The 14,606-nt window shown below is 41.5% G+C and overlaps 1 protein-coding gene across 14 annotated transcripts in view; it reads left to right on the forward strand.

Moving 5' to 3' along the window:
* Positions 1-14,606, forward strand: part of AUTS2 (activator of transcription and developmental regulator AUTS2) — a 1,193,046-nt gene that overhangs the window by 822,469 nt on the left and 355,971 nt on the right. The window lies entirely within an intron of this gene.

The raw sequence follows: 14,606 nt of genomic DNA on the forward strand, positions 1-14,606 counted from the left end.
GGCACATTAGTGATGTGGTAAGGGACCCAAGAGAGGGTAGAAGCTTTGGGGAGGGATGGACGGGTTCACTGTCTTGATCGTGGTGATGGCCTCACAGGTGTGTACACATATATGAAAAGCTATCAAATTGTGCATTTTAAATACGTGCCTTTTACCAATGTCAGTTGTATCTCAATAAAGCCACAAAAGAATAGTGAACAGTATCCCATAAAGAGACAATGTATGGTTCGCTCTGTGCTAGAAAAATTTTCTCTTTTCTTAGAAAGCTATATTTTGACAAACATTTAGGGGGAATTGTGAGACTACATTTCACCTTCACCTTTAGCTAGATAGGGGTTTTAGAAGACTGAAAGATGCCACCGGAAATTTAAAAAGAAAAAGGCATAAGAAGGTAGGATAGCCCTCTTTCTTCATTCCTTTTTCTTTCCTACATCCAAACCTTAAAGGTGCCTTTTAACGTAAGTTTTTAGTAAAACAAAAAAAGATATTTAGAAAATATTATTAATTCTTTTCTCTCATCCCCCGCAACCCTTCTGCCATTACATTCCCCCCCCCCCCCCCAGAAAAGAGATTCTACAGTGCAGAAGTAAAAACTACTCCAAAATGTTGGCAGTCTAAAAGCGGACAGGCATTTTCAACACAAAGAGATGTTTGTTTTTCTTGCATTTTAACTCTTAATTTTTGACACAGTGGGGAACTCCAGCATGGCTGCCATTTAAAATGTAACAATGCCATGCAGCTCTGATTGCCTCTGTCACAGGGGTGTTGTGACTGAAGGCCAGGAGACAAAGCAAATGAGGCCAGAGACAGTGCCTGCTGCTGAGGTGCTGGTCCATTTCTCCACCCGCATTTGAATTTGTCTTTTCTCTGGCTAACTGCTTTTCTGCCCTGATGAGGAGTCACTCGGGGAGACTGAAGCTGGAATTTGTACAACCTCTTTCAGTCCCCTTGATTTTAATCAGAAATACACAATTATTCTTTTCCTCCAAATAGAGAAACTCAATCCCCATTTTAAATTCAATTATTGTAATTGCAGCATTCAGAAAAATAGCATATTCATTTTCTAATAAGAGATTGTGGATACCAAATTACTGCATATAGTATGTCAAAACAGGAAACTTGAGACTGGCAAACCAGTGGGTGTTTTTATCTTGGCAATTTGTATTTTCTTGCAGACAATTTATAGTAATCCTACCCTTCCTTGTTTATGATATAGAAGACTAGGTTTTCAAGCCATCCTAAAATAAAGACTGTTTTTGTTGGGTACAGTTTAATTGGAAATCTCTGTTATGAGTATGAGGAATTCTACAAAGGGCAAAAGTGAAGGCAGATACCCAATAAAGAGAAGAAGAAAAAGGAATCACTTTAGGATCCTATGTGACGGTAGCCTAAGATGGCTTTTTGGATCTTCTTGAACCATTCTCATTATCTCAAGCCATATTTATATTCCTTTAGCCAAGCTTCTCACTATCTTGCATTTGTAAAAAAAAAAAAAAAAAGAAATTTGGTTGGTGAGAAGTTGATAATGTGGCCATTATGTCTTAGCAATATGAGAGCACTGTTGTCCTTCTTCCTGCCCAATTCCAGTTGCTCTAGTTGGCTTGAAGTGAATCAGATGCGAAAAGAAATATAGTTTTTTATTTTGAGTTTCCTGATTTTCATAAAAGAGTAACCTTAAGATCTGATTTCTTCAAGTGCATGCTGTTATTTTCTTAGGATTTACTGTCGCCTCAAAATTATATCCATGTCAGCCAGGCATGGTGGCTCATGCCTGTAATCCCAGCACTTTGGGAGGCTGAGGTGGGTGGATCACCTGAGGTCAGGAGTTTGAGACCAGCCTGGCCAACCTGGTGAAACCCTGTCTATACTAAAAAACATTAGCTGGACGTGGTGGCGCATGCCTATAGTCCCAATTACGGGAAGCTGAGGCAGGTGAATCGCTTGAACCCAGGAGGCGGAAGTTGCAGTGAGCCAAGATTGTGCCACTGTGCTCCATCCTGGGCAACAGAGTGAGACTCTGTCTCAAGAAAAAAAAATTATACCCATCTTTTTCATAGACACTTTCAGACACCTCCCACACTTTCAGATCTTTTAGTGTTCATGCCGCCAACCACTGTCTGTCTCTTGATCTCTTCACTTAGACACTTTCCATGCTACCTTCCCTCAGTGTAATTTATTAATTCTTTCACATATATGTACTGAGCACCTTCTAGGTACCAGCTTCAGGTGCAGCAAGATATGAGCAAACTGAGATATTGTCAAGGAAATTAGCCAACAGTGTTGGAGGTGCTAGAAACCAACAGCTAAGGTACAGCCAGAGAAGTCAGAGCCCTGGAAAGCTTCCATATGGAAGAAGGAACAGTCATTTCCATGTGTCCTGAAAGGGTGGTGGTCTGTTGGACCCTTGAGTGCCTACTAAGTGCCAGGTACTTTAGTTATATTCTCTCAGCAAATCCCCATTTTTGCAGTTACCTCTGGGAATTTTTATCTCTTGTCAAGATTACTCTCTTAGTTGATTTTGTTTGGTAAATCAGTCCTTAAATCAATCTTGAATATAAATAATCTGTGAGTAGGGCTACCCAAACTATCTCCTAATTCTGACAGTCAGAATCGCTAGACAGAGTTTAAAGTATGTAGCTTCCTACTTGTACCAGTAATCACCTAGTGTTTTTGATATCCATTCTATTTATCTGTGTATTTATTTATTTTTCCAACTTAACTTTGAACATTTTAATACTGTCAAAGCCCATATGCACTATGCATAGCATAACTTACAAATTTAAACTCCAAATCTTGTACCTATGCATTTTACTTTAGTCCCTGTATGCGGGTTACTGACTATTTGAAGAATAAGTCGAAGCTACTTCCATCCCAAAAAAACGTTCATCAAGAACCTAAAGGAACACTTGAAAATTTCAGCTCTAAGATGTCTTTCCTTTTTGGTTTTTTATCAGTGAAATAAAACTATTAGTTACCTGGAAGATTCTTCTTGTTGCTCACTTCGTTGAGAGGGAATGATGGTTTCTGGTTTTGTTTGCTTGGGTGGTTGTTTCTGTTTTCGTATAGCATAGTATTGAGTCTTTAAACACGTCCTGAGCAGAAATCCTTGCAGAATATGACTTCCCCTCTGGCAATAAAACGGTACAAAAATTCAACCCAACATTTAAATAATTAGTAAGTTACCCTGTTGTGTGTGATATAACATATCTTTCATGGAAATAACTGGAAAAATGAAACTATTGGTATGTCTTTCTGGCTGCTTTCACATACCTGAACTCATTTAATTCTCACAAAAATCCTGTGGGGTGTGTATCATCGCCATTCACTGGTTAAGAAAGGTAGACTCCAAGAATTAAGTTCCTTTCCAAACACGGCATGATTATTAGGTGGAGGGGGTCAGAATTTGAACCCACGTCAGCCTCAGACTGAATGAGCACTTCCTGTGAGCCAGGGACTGTGCTCAGTCCCTCAAGGGAGAGCTGTCTTCCGTGGAGCAGGAATACGGCTGACTGGCTGCATTCACTGCTGTTTGTAGGCACTGCAATCTCTTTTCAGTTTCAGCTTGCCTCTGTACTTTGCCAAGCAATCAATCAGGAAAATATTTTGAAGTAGTTTCTTTGTATAGCCTGAGAGAGAGAGTGAGATGGTACATTATACTGGCTAAGAACATGAACTTTGAAGGATATAACTGGGTTCAAGTACCATCTCTGTCATTGGAAGACTTACTTACCTTCTCATCTCTAAAATGGAAGGGTAGTAGTATAATACTTTCTTCTAGAGCTGTTGTCAGGATTCTTTGTGTTTTTTGTGAGTTTGTTTGTTTCTTTCTTTCTTTCTTTGATTGTTTTGGACAGGGTCTCTCTCTGTCACCCAGGCTAGAGCACAATGACATGATCACAGCTAACTGCAGCCTTGACCTTCTGGGCTGAAGCAATCCTCCCACGTCAGCCTCCCAGGTAGCTGGGACCACAGGCATGCATGACCATACCTGCTAATTTTAAAATTTTTTGCAGGGACAGGGGTCTCGCTATGTTGCCCAGACTGGTCTTGAACTTCTGGGCTCAAGCGATCATCCTGCCTCAGTCTTCCAAAGTTCTGGGATTACAGGAATGAGGCATCGCACCTGGCCTCAGGATTCTTTTTTGATGAATGCCAGCCAACAGCTGGCATTTCTAGAGGAAAACATGCTCTGCCGTTGTTCCTGTGGAGGAATCCTGCAAGATATGAAATGCACTGCAATAACCAGGCTTTTCCAAAATAGAGAGCTCAGGGCTGCCCTGCCATCGTGGACACCCCATCTCTCCTTTAGCTTGAGATGGACATTGACCCTTTGGCTGGGAATTGAATCATGTAGGTGATACTTAGCATGGAAAGCCGTAGCTACATTCAGTGTCTCACAACCTTAGTGGTGGAAGGAAGAATGGTTGCAGCGGCTTCATTACCTGGGGAAAAAGAACTTGGAATTCCAAGCACTTTAAGAAAGATGCTTTTACTTTGAGTGTTGGAGAAAATAGAGCAATTACCTATTGAAGACAAAGTGGACGAAAAAACACCTCTGTTCATGCTACCCTGATCATGTAATCTGTTCATATTCATTCTGCCTTCCTGAAGGTGATTCAAGCCAGACTGGCTGTTCCTGCTGGCTGTGCCTTTCCTTCCCCAGGATACACAGGGCACACGGTGATCACCTGAGATTCCCAGCTAAACTCAGACATTTTCTACTCCAAGAGGAGATTCCTCAAAGGGCTAGAGCACACAGGCAACATCAGATAATGTGGAAGGAGGGAGGGACGAGGAATCCATAAATCATCAAATTGTTGTTGAGCATCTTTGAGGGTCCTCAAGAATACACTAGACCCTGTGATGATTCCAGGGACAACCAGCCTGCACTTTCTGAGGAGCTCACTGCCTGCCTGGGGAGCAAGACTTGTATATGTGAAATCAGTGAAGAATTTATGCAAGACATATGTGAAATCAGTGAAGAATTCTATTATATCTAGACTAGAGCCAGGGAAATTTCCAACACCTGACTCGTGTATGCTTTTTTAAAAAAAGATATTCGGTCTTACTGAAGATGAATGGATGGATGGATGGATGCATGGATGGTTTCTAACATCTACTGATTGCTTCCTATGTATCAGGCACTGTTCTAGACATTTTTATGTTTATTATATATGTACTTATACAAATTATATATTTATTAACTCAATTAATGTTCTTAGCAACACTATGAGGTACATACTGTCAATAGCCCCATTTAATAGATGAGGAAACTGAAGCACAGAGAGGTTAAGTTCCTTGCTAGAGATTTCACAGATGATGTACAGTACAGGCAGGCTTTGCACCCAGGCAATCTGGCTCCATAGTTATATATGAAGGAGAACGATGTGGTCTTTTCAAGAGCTGTTGGCATCTTGGTTCACATTGAAAGCTACCGGGCTTTGTTATCTGTTCCTCTGGCTTTGGCTTCCTGAGTCTTAAGCACTCTCCTCTTTTCTAGAACATAGACCAGCTTGAACCAACCCTCTGTGATTCCACCCCGCCTCTCCCCTGGCCCCACCAGGCCTCTCATTTGTAGTTTCTCTTACCGAGCACATTTCTAAACGAGGACGGTTGCTCCGCTTTAAGGACATACAAATGGCTTGCCCTCACCTGTCAAGCATGATCCTTGTATTTTACCAGGCCCATTATGAACGCAATCTTTCTGTCGAAAATTTGCATACCTCCTTTCTTGAAAAGTAATGACAGCAATTTCTTTCCCTCCGCTCACTTTCTGAGTGTCTCATTTAACGGCACCTGTGAAACCGACAGGCACAGAGATGAGAAGTGAAAGAGAGCAGTTGATTAAATCATCATCAAGTCGGGCCTCAGAAAGTCAATTCTGCTTGCCGTCTGCAATGATATCCTTTTATCTTAAAGTAATGAGCTATGGCACTTTTGCATCGGGTAATGCGATAAGTTCTATTAGCATGTTCCATTTGCCTCACAAGCAAGGGCAAGTCATTTTAGCTAGCTCATATCACTGCAATCAAAGCAATTGGCTTCCCAGGCAGAGAAGAAAGGGAAAAGGCTCAGGGTGATTTCTATGGATCACAACACAGCGGAAAAAATAGACTCTTGTATTATTTTAACCCATAACATACTTTTCCTTTTTACTCATCAGCAAATTTGGGTTTTATTAGCTTACACAGGACTCCAAAAAGAGCCCAGCGTCAGTTGAAGCAAACCTGGGAGTGGGGGCTCAGGCCCCACCCAAAGCACCAAGAAACTATATATGGGAAGGGAAAATTGCCCCATCACAGAGGGGTCACAAATAGAATTCTGCCAAAGCACACAGGCAAAGATGTCTTCCTGATAGTAACACTGTGGTCTCATAATAAACTCTTGCTTCATACCATCTTCAAAGTCATTTGTAATAGGTCCCCAGGCAAGTACGGATTAATGCTATTGATGACTTAGAATCAGTGAATCAATGACAGAGAAGCAAAGGATCTGTTGCTTAAGCTTAAAAGAGATCATTTACAAATTACCAGGCCCCAGACTGTCAGTTTTACCTTTGGACAAGAGACTTATTTTTCTGAGTTTGGCAACCACTGAGGTTGTGGACTCTGGGTTTTAAGTAAATTTCATCTTTGGGGTTTATGTATATTTATACTTGGCAAAATGTGACTTCCTTTCTTAGGGGAAAACAAGCTGAACTCCCCAAAGATTTGTGAAATATTCACTTCCAACCCCACTTCCAATAACTCAACAATACTTTAATGATCTGTGGAAATTTACAGCATACAGATTGTTTTATGAAATACACTTGGATTTCAAAGTGACAAAAAGGAAAAAAAAATATTAGAATTTAATTTGTGAGCTTTAAAACTTCAAGTTTGGACAACCTGATTTCTGTCAATATATTTGCACTTCTAATGGGTGGTAGAATGAACCTAGCACATAGTAATTACCTGAACGTTGTTGGTTGAATGAAAGTGTGTGATTATCTGAGACACTGGAGGGGGAATAAGAAGTGTTCCATTAGCCCCCTCAGATCACATTGGTTATTTGAGCTCTGGCCAGTTCAAACTGAGAACTTGCAAAAATGTCGGATTCTGAGAACTCCCCATTCAGGAATGCTAGGTTATCAGTACCAAATTCCAGAGACTTCTGAGAGTTGATTCTCTCTTGTGTCTCCTGAACAATTGAAGATTGGTGGACCTCATATTATTTTCAAATGGGCTCATTAGGTAATTACCAAAAGCTCTATTCTTGTAAACTGTTGTTTGGAACATGAATCTTTTAATTAGGCTTTCATTTTATCTGAGCTATTTTATTTGATCAGGCATAGTTACTGTTAAGATAGAGGGGAGAAGTCAATGGCATTATTTTACAGTCAGTAAGAATATGGTCTCAGTAAGAACATTTTCAGGTTTAAAAATTTAAAAATTTTTAGGGCCCCAGGAGCTTTAAATTTCACTTAGTCCAAAACCAATATGAGAGCAATGTAAACAGTGTGAAATTAGGGCTTTGTGGATTGATGAAAAACAGACAACATCAGAGCTACCATATGTGGCACAAAATGGTGGCCCATTTTTACATGAGCAAAGGATTGGGCAGCTGGGCAGGGGATGGTGAACGTGTTTTTAGTCACCATGCTGCTATCCTACTTCTTTAAATAAGAAAATAAGTGTCATGTTTTCTGCAGGTGGCTTCTTCTGAAATTGCTTTTAGGTGAGGGATGTCTTTAAGGTCTTAGATAAACCGCCTGCCCCAAAGGGGAATCGATTTGTTTTGTCACTGGCAAAGTTAAATTATACTTGATGTTAGATATTGTAGTTTACAAGTTGGGGTTCTCCCTCATTTTCCTCTCATTTCCTTTAGGCAGAAACAAGAATAAAATAACTTTGTTCAGCGGTGGTATTCAGCCCTGACATCTTTGGTGGCAATGATAAATGGATTTGAGATACAAAATAACTGTTCCAGCAAGGTCCATTGAGCAGAATAGAGAGCAGTGCCCTCCTCAATGTCATTGTATGTGATATATTCAATGATTGCCACTCTCTGCTTAAGAATGCATTCCATCACAAGGTACCTAGAATTCCATCTGGTTGCTACATTCTGAATGAGACAGAGAGATGTCACAGACCTTGACTCATTTCAGTTTGGACCAGAGTCTTAAAACACAGATACTGAGATTCCCAAATGAAAATGAAAAATATTTGCTTTTGAAGAAGTATAATAAAGTCTAATCACATCTTTTCTGAGCCTTTTAATGGAAGATATTTTCTTCTGGGCCCCAACTCTAGGCTCTGCTAACAATTTTAACCTCCCTCAGTATGTTCACACATACATCTCTTTGCGTTAAGCAGTCATATTAGTGTTTCCTGTACTTTCTCTTTGGAATCACCTGCCTTTTAAATCATACTTTGCTTATGCTGCATGGAATCAACCACAGTTTGAACAATACTCAAGAAGAATGAGATTGACTTGTCAGTATAATTGAGCACCTATTGTGTCCCAACGCCTAGAGGTACAAAGATAAGCAAGGCACTGTCCTTACCTACATGGAGCTCATTCTCTGGTAGGAAAGACTGTTGTGGCAAACAACTGCAGTACAGTTTTGTAAGGGATGGAGATAGAAGCAATTAAGTCTTTCTGGAAAAGTATTGGAAGATTCAAAAAAGGAACTGTGTTTTGAAGGTGAATGTCAGGCTTTTAGGTAGAAACTTGGAGGAATAGAATTCCCAGTAGAGGGAATTGTTAAGTGCAGATGCCTGGTGGCATGACTGAGTGTGAGTGGGCGTGGTTGAAGCAAGGTATGTTAGGATAGTGCCACACAACGCGAGAATGCCAACCAGGGCCGGGCCACAAGCTGTTTGCAACCAACCTGCTGTGAGATTAGTATGGGGAGTCAAGAGTAAGCATTGGGAAACTTTTAGAGTAACTCAGTAGCATAATTTTGTGTTTCATAAATCTAATAATTTTTTTAAATGTATTATATATATTTGTTTTTCTTTTTCATTTTTCAAGAATTTGACTTTTTATTATATTTTACAAAAGTAATTGTTGTAACATATTAGAAATTAAAGAAAGCAAAACAAAACAAATGGCTCTTCACCACAGAAAGCTTAAGAAGCATTGTGTTGAGAGAGTGGTTGGGATTTGGGAGTTGAGGGGGATTAGAAACAGAATGTGAAGGGTCTTCATAGGCCTTGTGAAGCATCTGCATCAAATAGAAATTTAGGAAATCCACTCTGGTCAATAAGGACTTGGATTAGAAAAGGAAGAGAGCATAGACCTTGGAAAGCAGTCATTATCCTCTTGTAATGACAAAATAAAACCCTGAACTAACACAGTAGCCATGGCCACAGGGATGGAGAGTTAGAAAGCAGAATCAATAACGTGGGGTGAGAGAGGAAGATAAGTCCGCTCAAGGATGGGGTCAAGGATAAGGCTCTTCACTTACGCAGTTGAGTGATTGCTTGATGATGCTATTACCAAGGGCAACATGGGAGAGAGGCAGTTTCAGGTGAGCAAAGATGTTGAGTCCAGATTTAGATGGATACTTGAGTCTGAGGTATTCGCCGCACTTCAACAGGGGGCACATACCCAACAGAAGCTTAATAATACTTAACATTTATCATCTGCACATACTTGGTACCATGCACTAAGTTGTTTACATGTATTAACTCATTCTCCTCTTCCAGCCATATTTTACGGAGAAGTAAACTAAGGCCCAGAGAGTTTAAATAACTTTTCCAAAGTTACACAGCTGGCAAATGTGGGCATAGAGATTTTTGAGTTTCAGCATATACATGGTAGAAAGGACCAAGGGAATCTTTAAGGACTCCCTTGAAAGTCACATAGAAACAATAGAACTCCAGATGCAACTCTGGGGAGACAGTGACATTAAAGAATATGCAGAAAAGGAAGGGCCTTGAAAAGACAGTCGCAAACAGCAATATTGGTGAATGGGTGCAAAGGGAAAAATTCTAGGATGTGCAACTGAAACAATCTAAATACCCAGCACTGGGGAATTTTTTAATTAGATTATGTTACAATCCACACAGCAGATTGCAGTGTCGCCATTTTTTAAAGTGATGTTGCAGGATAAATTTTATTGATTAAACTAAAATATTTGACGTGTTACATGAAAATCAAAGCAGGTTCCAAAGTGGTAGGAATTCATTTTTCTTTCTTAAAATGTATGTTTGAAAGACAAGGGGGATTATATTCTTAAGACTAGAAAGACTTACACAGATATATTAACAGTGTTTACCTAAGGATTGTAGATTTATGGGTAATTTTTAAAATATATCCAGTAAATATGTTTGTTTGTTTGTTGTTTGTTTGTTTTTGAGATGGAGTCTCGCTCTGTTGCCCAGGGTGGAGTGATCTCAGCTCACTACAACCTCCGTCTCCCTGACTCAAGTGATTCTCCTGACTCAGCCACCTGAGTATCTGGGATTACAGGCACGTGCCACCACGCCCGGCTAATTTTTGTATTTTTAGTAGAGATGGCATTTCACCATGTCGGTCAGGCTGGTCTCGAACTCCTGACCTCGTGATCCACCTGCCTCGGCCTCCCAAAGTGCTGGGATTACAGGCGTGAGCCCCCTCGCCCAGCCGTAAATCTGTATTTTCAAAAGGAGAAAGATTGGGTGGGTTGGTTCGTTGTTTAAGGGGTAAGACTTGTCTGGGAAAGGAAGACTGTGCCTCCAGCAGTTCACTTTTAATTCATGAAACCAGGGGAAAAGATGGTGAAGATGGAAGTTGAGCAGTCGCAGTATTGGGATGGCTGGAAGGACTCAGGTTTAGGAACTAGTCCCTTTCTAACTGTGCATTTGAGGCCCGTGGCCAGGCGTGCACACCTCCTCTTTCTCTCCTTTTGTGTGTGATGGTTTGGGTCATGTCTTTGTCTGAAGGCCAGGTGACCACGAATTCTTATCTGTCATTGCTGTAAGGCCTAGTTGTTTCTTTTTGTCTCTTTTCATTTCTTGCTTTTAAAATGGAGGAAATATTTTTAGCTTTTCACACCGGGCTTTGAAATCTTGTCATGGAGAGTACTTCGTCACCTCAAGCTGGTAGTTAGTGTGCAACCTGTTTGCTGATAAACCAAAGCAGGACCCCGATGTCAAAATGCTTAAAATGGTCAAATCCGCTGGGACCCTGTCTTTGCATCTGACATGCCTTTTCCATTTCCCAGCCTCATGCAGAACATAAACCTGCATCAGGAGGTGGCTCAATGTGAACTCTTATAAATTGGAGTGGGTATCTAGGGATTGAGGAGCAGACACTTCTTCTTTTAACCTTTGAAGACCAAGAATCATTTGGCCAAAAAAATCCACAGTGTATTGAACTTAGGGTATGAAAGCTGTACAGTGTATTAAATGTGAATTTGAGACCACGAATTCTACCCACACTGACTCTATAAAACAGCCTCCCTTTTTCATAAAGCAGGCCCGTAAACCACTGCCAGTGAAGCAGAAAGACTCCTTAGGACTGTGGCTCGCTTTCTGTCTGGGGTTGTCAACAAACCCCCTTTATGAGTGGAATAGACCTCTTGTATGTGTCGAGCTTCTGGCTTTTTACAGAGTGTGTTAGGAGCCAGGCAAGGCAAACGTTAGGCGCTGTTTGCTGAGTGCATTTATTGCCTTTGCATAATTTATGAGCTGGAGGGGTTGACCATCATTCGTCTCTGCCAGGGGCTGGCACTCGAGGCTCCAGAGAGTGGAGCTGTAAATTGGATGGTGCGCTCCTGCTGAGCTCACGGCAAAGTCCTCGGGTCAGTATGGGAATTTAATACCAGAAATGGAACTGTTTTCTCAGCACACCATGTGGACCCCAGTGCAGCAGAGACTGTTTTGGCAGACTCCACGACTGGCCTTGTCGAGGAGCTGTCACTCACCCGGCATGTTGTGTGGGGAGCCTGAGCATTTTTAATCGGCTTGGCATCCGTGCTGCTTCCATAATGGATACCAGTAGGTCTCGGTTCTTCACCATATGCTTAACTCTGGAGACAAGGTGCTTCTGGGTATATCAGTAATTACTTGATGCAGAATTAAGTGGACCTTGAAATTAGAACTGGACTGTTGGAAAGCAGGAAGCTTAACACTTTGATAGAAATAACCATTCCCAGGGACATACTGCCATTAGGATAAGGGGCACAGTGGTAGTTCTTTCCCAGCTACCCCACTCCTCGTCCTCCCTGCACACCAGATCCTTGGGGAGGTGGGCAAATGCGATGCCACAGCCTTCAGCTGTCGTTGATTACCTCACAAGGAGCGCTGTGAACATCTGGGACCATGAGCCTGCCTGGCAAAATAGTCTTCTGCCTTCCACACCCCTCCTGAATTGAGCGTTGTCACTCTTGAAAATGTGCCCGGATCTTAGGAACCTCACAGAGGGCTTAATTAAAGGCAATGGAGAGATCACACAATCAGGACACTGTTGTTCCCCATCCACCTGCGGTTCTAGGCCTTCAAAGTCTTTATCTCATCCAATATCTTTCTCAACTCGTTGGACTTATTATAATAAAGAAACCACTCATCAGGTCAAAGAATGTAAATGTAGACAATCTGAGGTTGGAAGCTAGGTTGGAAATGATGTACTGTACTTGGTTAAATCGCTGTCACTGAATATCTGACTACCCTGTGGCACTGAGGAGCCAATGGGAGAAGTAGAAAATGTTCTAATCCTCCAGTCTATAAGACTGTGATATAAGTTCCTAAATGCTTTTAGTACAGAGTGCCCGTCTGAAAAGAATAAGTAGTCCCCAGGTTGTCTCATAATAGCAAGAAGTCCTATAGATGGGTGTTCTGTTACTTCCCATTAAAAGCTCTCTAATAGGAGCTTAAACAATAAGGTAACTTAGTGTTTTCTGAATAAAAGTCCTGAGGCAGGCTGCCCTGAGATGGGTTCAGTGGTCCAATTCTGTCAGGCTTTTTTTCCCTTGGTTCCACTCTGTTGTTTTTGTACTGAGTCTTTTTGCCTCATTTTTGCAAGATGGCTGCTACGTATCCGGACATCACGTTCTTATACACTCACGTTCAAAGGCCAAAGGCAGGTGGTTCCTTCTTTTCTTTGTTTACTGGGGAGACAAAATTATTTCTAGAGCCCTCAGCAGATTTCAGAATCTCGTGGGCCAAAGATGGGCCTTCAAATGAGCGACTACAACGCCCAGAGGTTTACCTCTTTTCCCACCTTTAGCTGCAAGAAAAATTGAGAAAGAAAATACCTGGCATTTTTAACCTCAAAGTGTCAGGAGAAGGTACAGACTAGGGAGAAGGGAGTTGTGAATGGCTGTGGGGATCTAGCCAGCAGTGGCTGCCCTACGAGCAAATTTATTTCCTGTTTTTATTCAAAGCTATACCAACTCCCATGTCCAGGTGGCCACACTAAAAAACCTTGGCATCATCCTAGACGCATCCCTGTTACTTGCTTCCCGTATCCATGTGTTATCAAATCCTGTTGGTTCTACCTTCAGAATTGCTCTGCCATCTGCTTCTGCCTTCCTAAACCATGGCACCACCCTGGGTTAGACAGTGGAATGGCTGCCAAACCACTCTCCCTGTGACCTGTTTTTTCCCCACCGTGCACTCTCTCCACGTTCCCACAGAAAGTCATCCTCATGGAAGCAGCTCTGATCATGCCACACCCCTGCTCGTGTTTGTATCCCAGCTTCATGTCTTACTGCTAAACGGAAGGCTCCTGTAGAACCAGGCCTGTATCTCAGGTGAATTTCAGTCTAGTTTAGCAGTTCCTTATCAAGGGCTGTTGACTGAATGAATGGATATATTTACCTGTTGAGCTTTACTCTAACAAAATACATCCCTCAGTTTTTCATTGAATATTGAATTAACAAAACACTTCATTTTTTTAAGTTGTGTTCTTTTTTCCTTTGCTTATCATGAGGAACCCAAAGATTGGGGTTAATTATTAATTATCACTCTCTGCTTATCCCAAACCAAACTCAGTGGTTGGAATTTGGGATCTGTTTGATATGGTCTGAGTCCATGGCCCTAAAGCATACTCGTTTGCCCATATTTTTTATTTACTACCCTGACCTCTTGTCTTTGGCGTACTTTTTATAGGGAATGTTCCTTCTATTCTCTGGGCCTCTAAACTGGAAAAGGCAGCCATCACAAGTGGTGAGCCTTGGCCATTATGTTCTGTTTCCTTCAAAGTTCAAATGAGCGACTACAATGCCCAGAGGTTTACCTCTTTTCCTGTAGAAAAGCACCGGAAGAGATAACAGCCATTTACATTAGCTGAAGATAGAATGTCTTCGTTAAGAAATTGATTTTGCTCTCAATTTCGTTGAACAATCTTGATTCACCTTAATCCTGTGGCTGACTCCTAGAGGGGCATCACCTCTACCCTGCGGTGGTGGGAGGGAAGCACTCACTTGTGTGATTGAGCACCTTGCTGGACTGACCTGAGGAAGAGCCACAGAGTACAGGCATCAGATGAAATCAACAAAACAACTTTTTTGCATCTGGATAGCATTTTGTTTCGGATGCTGTTTACTAGCACTTGAACTGGAGAAACTCTTTCTTTCCAGGAAGACAGCATTTTTTATTTCCTTTACTTATCTTGCACTTTTTTTGTATGGGAGTTGG

Source organism: Pongo pygmaeus, chromosome 6, assembly GCF_028885625.2.
Source record: "Pongo pygmaeus isolate AG05252 chromosome 6, NHGRI_mPonPyg2-v2.0_pri, whole genome shotgun sequence".
NCBI classification, from domain to species: Eukaryota; Metazoa; Chordata; class Mammalia; order Primates; family Hominidae; genus Pongo; species Pongo pygmaeus.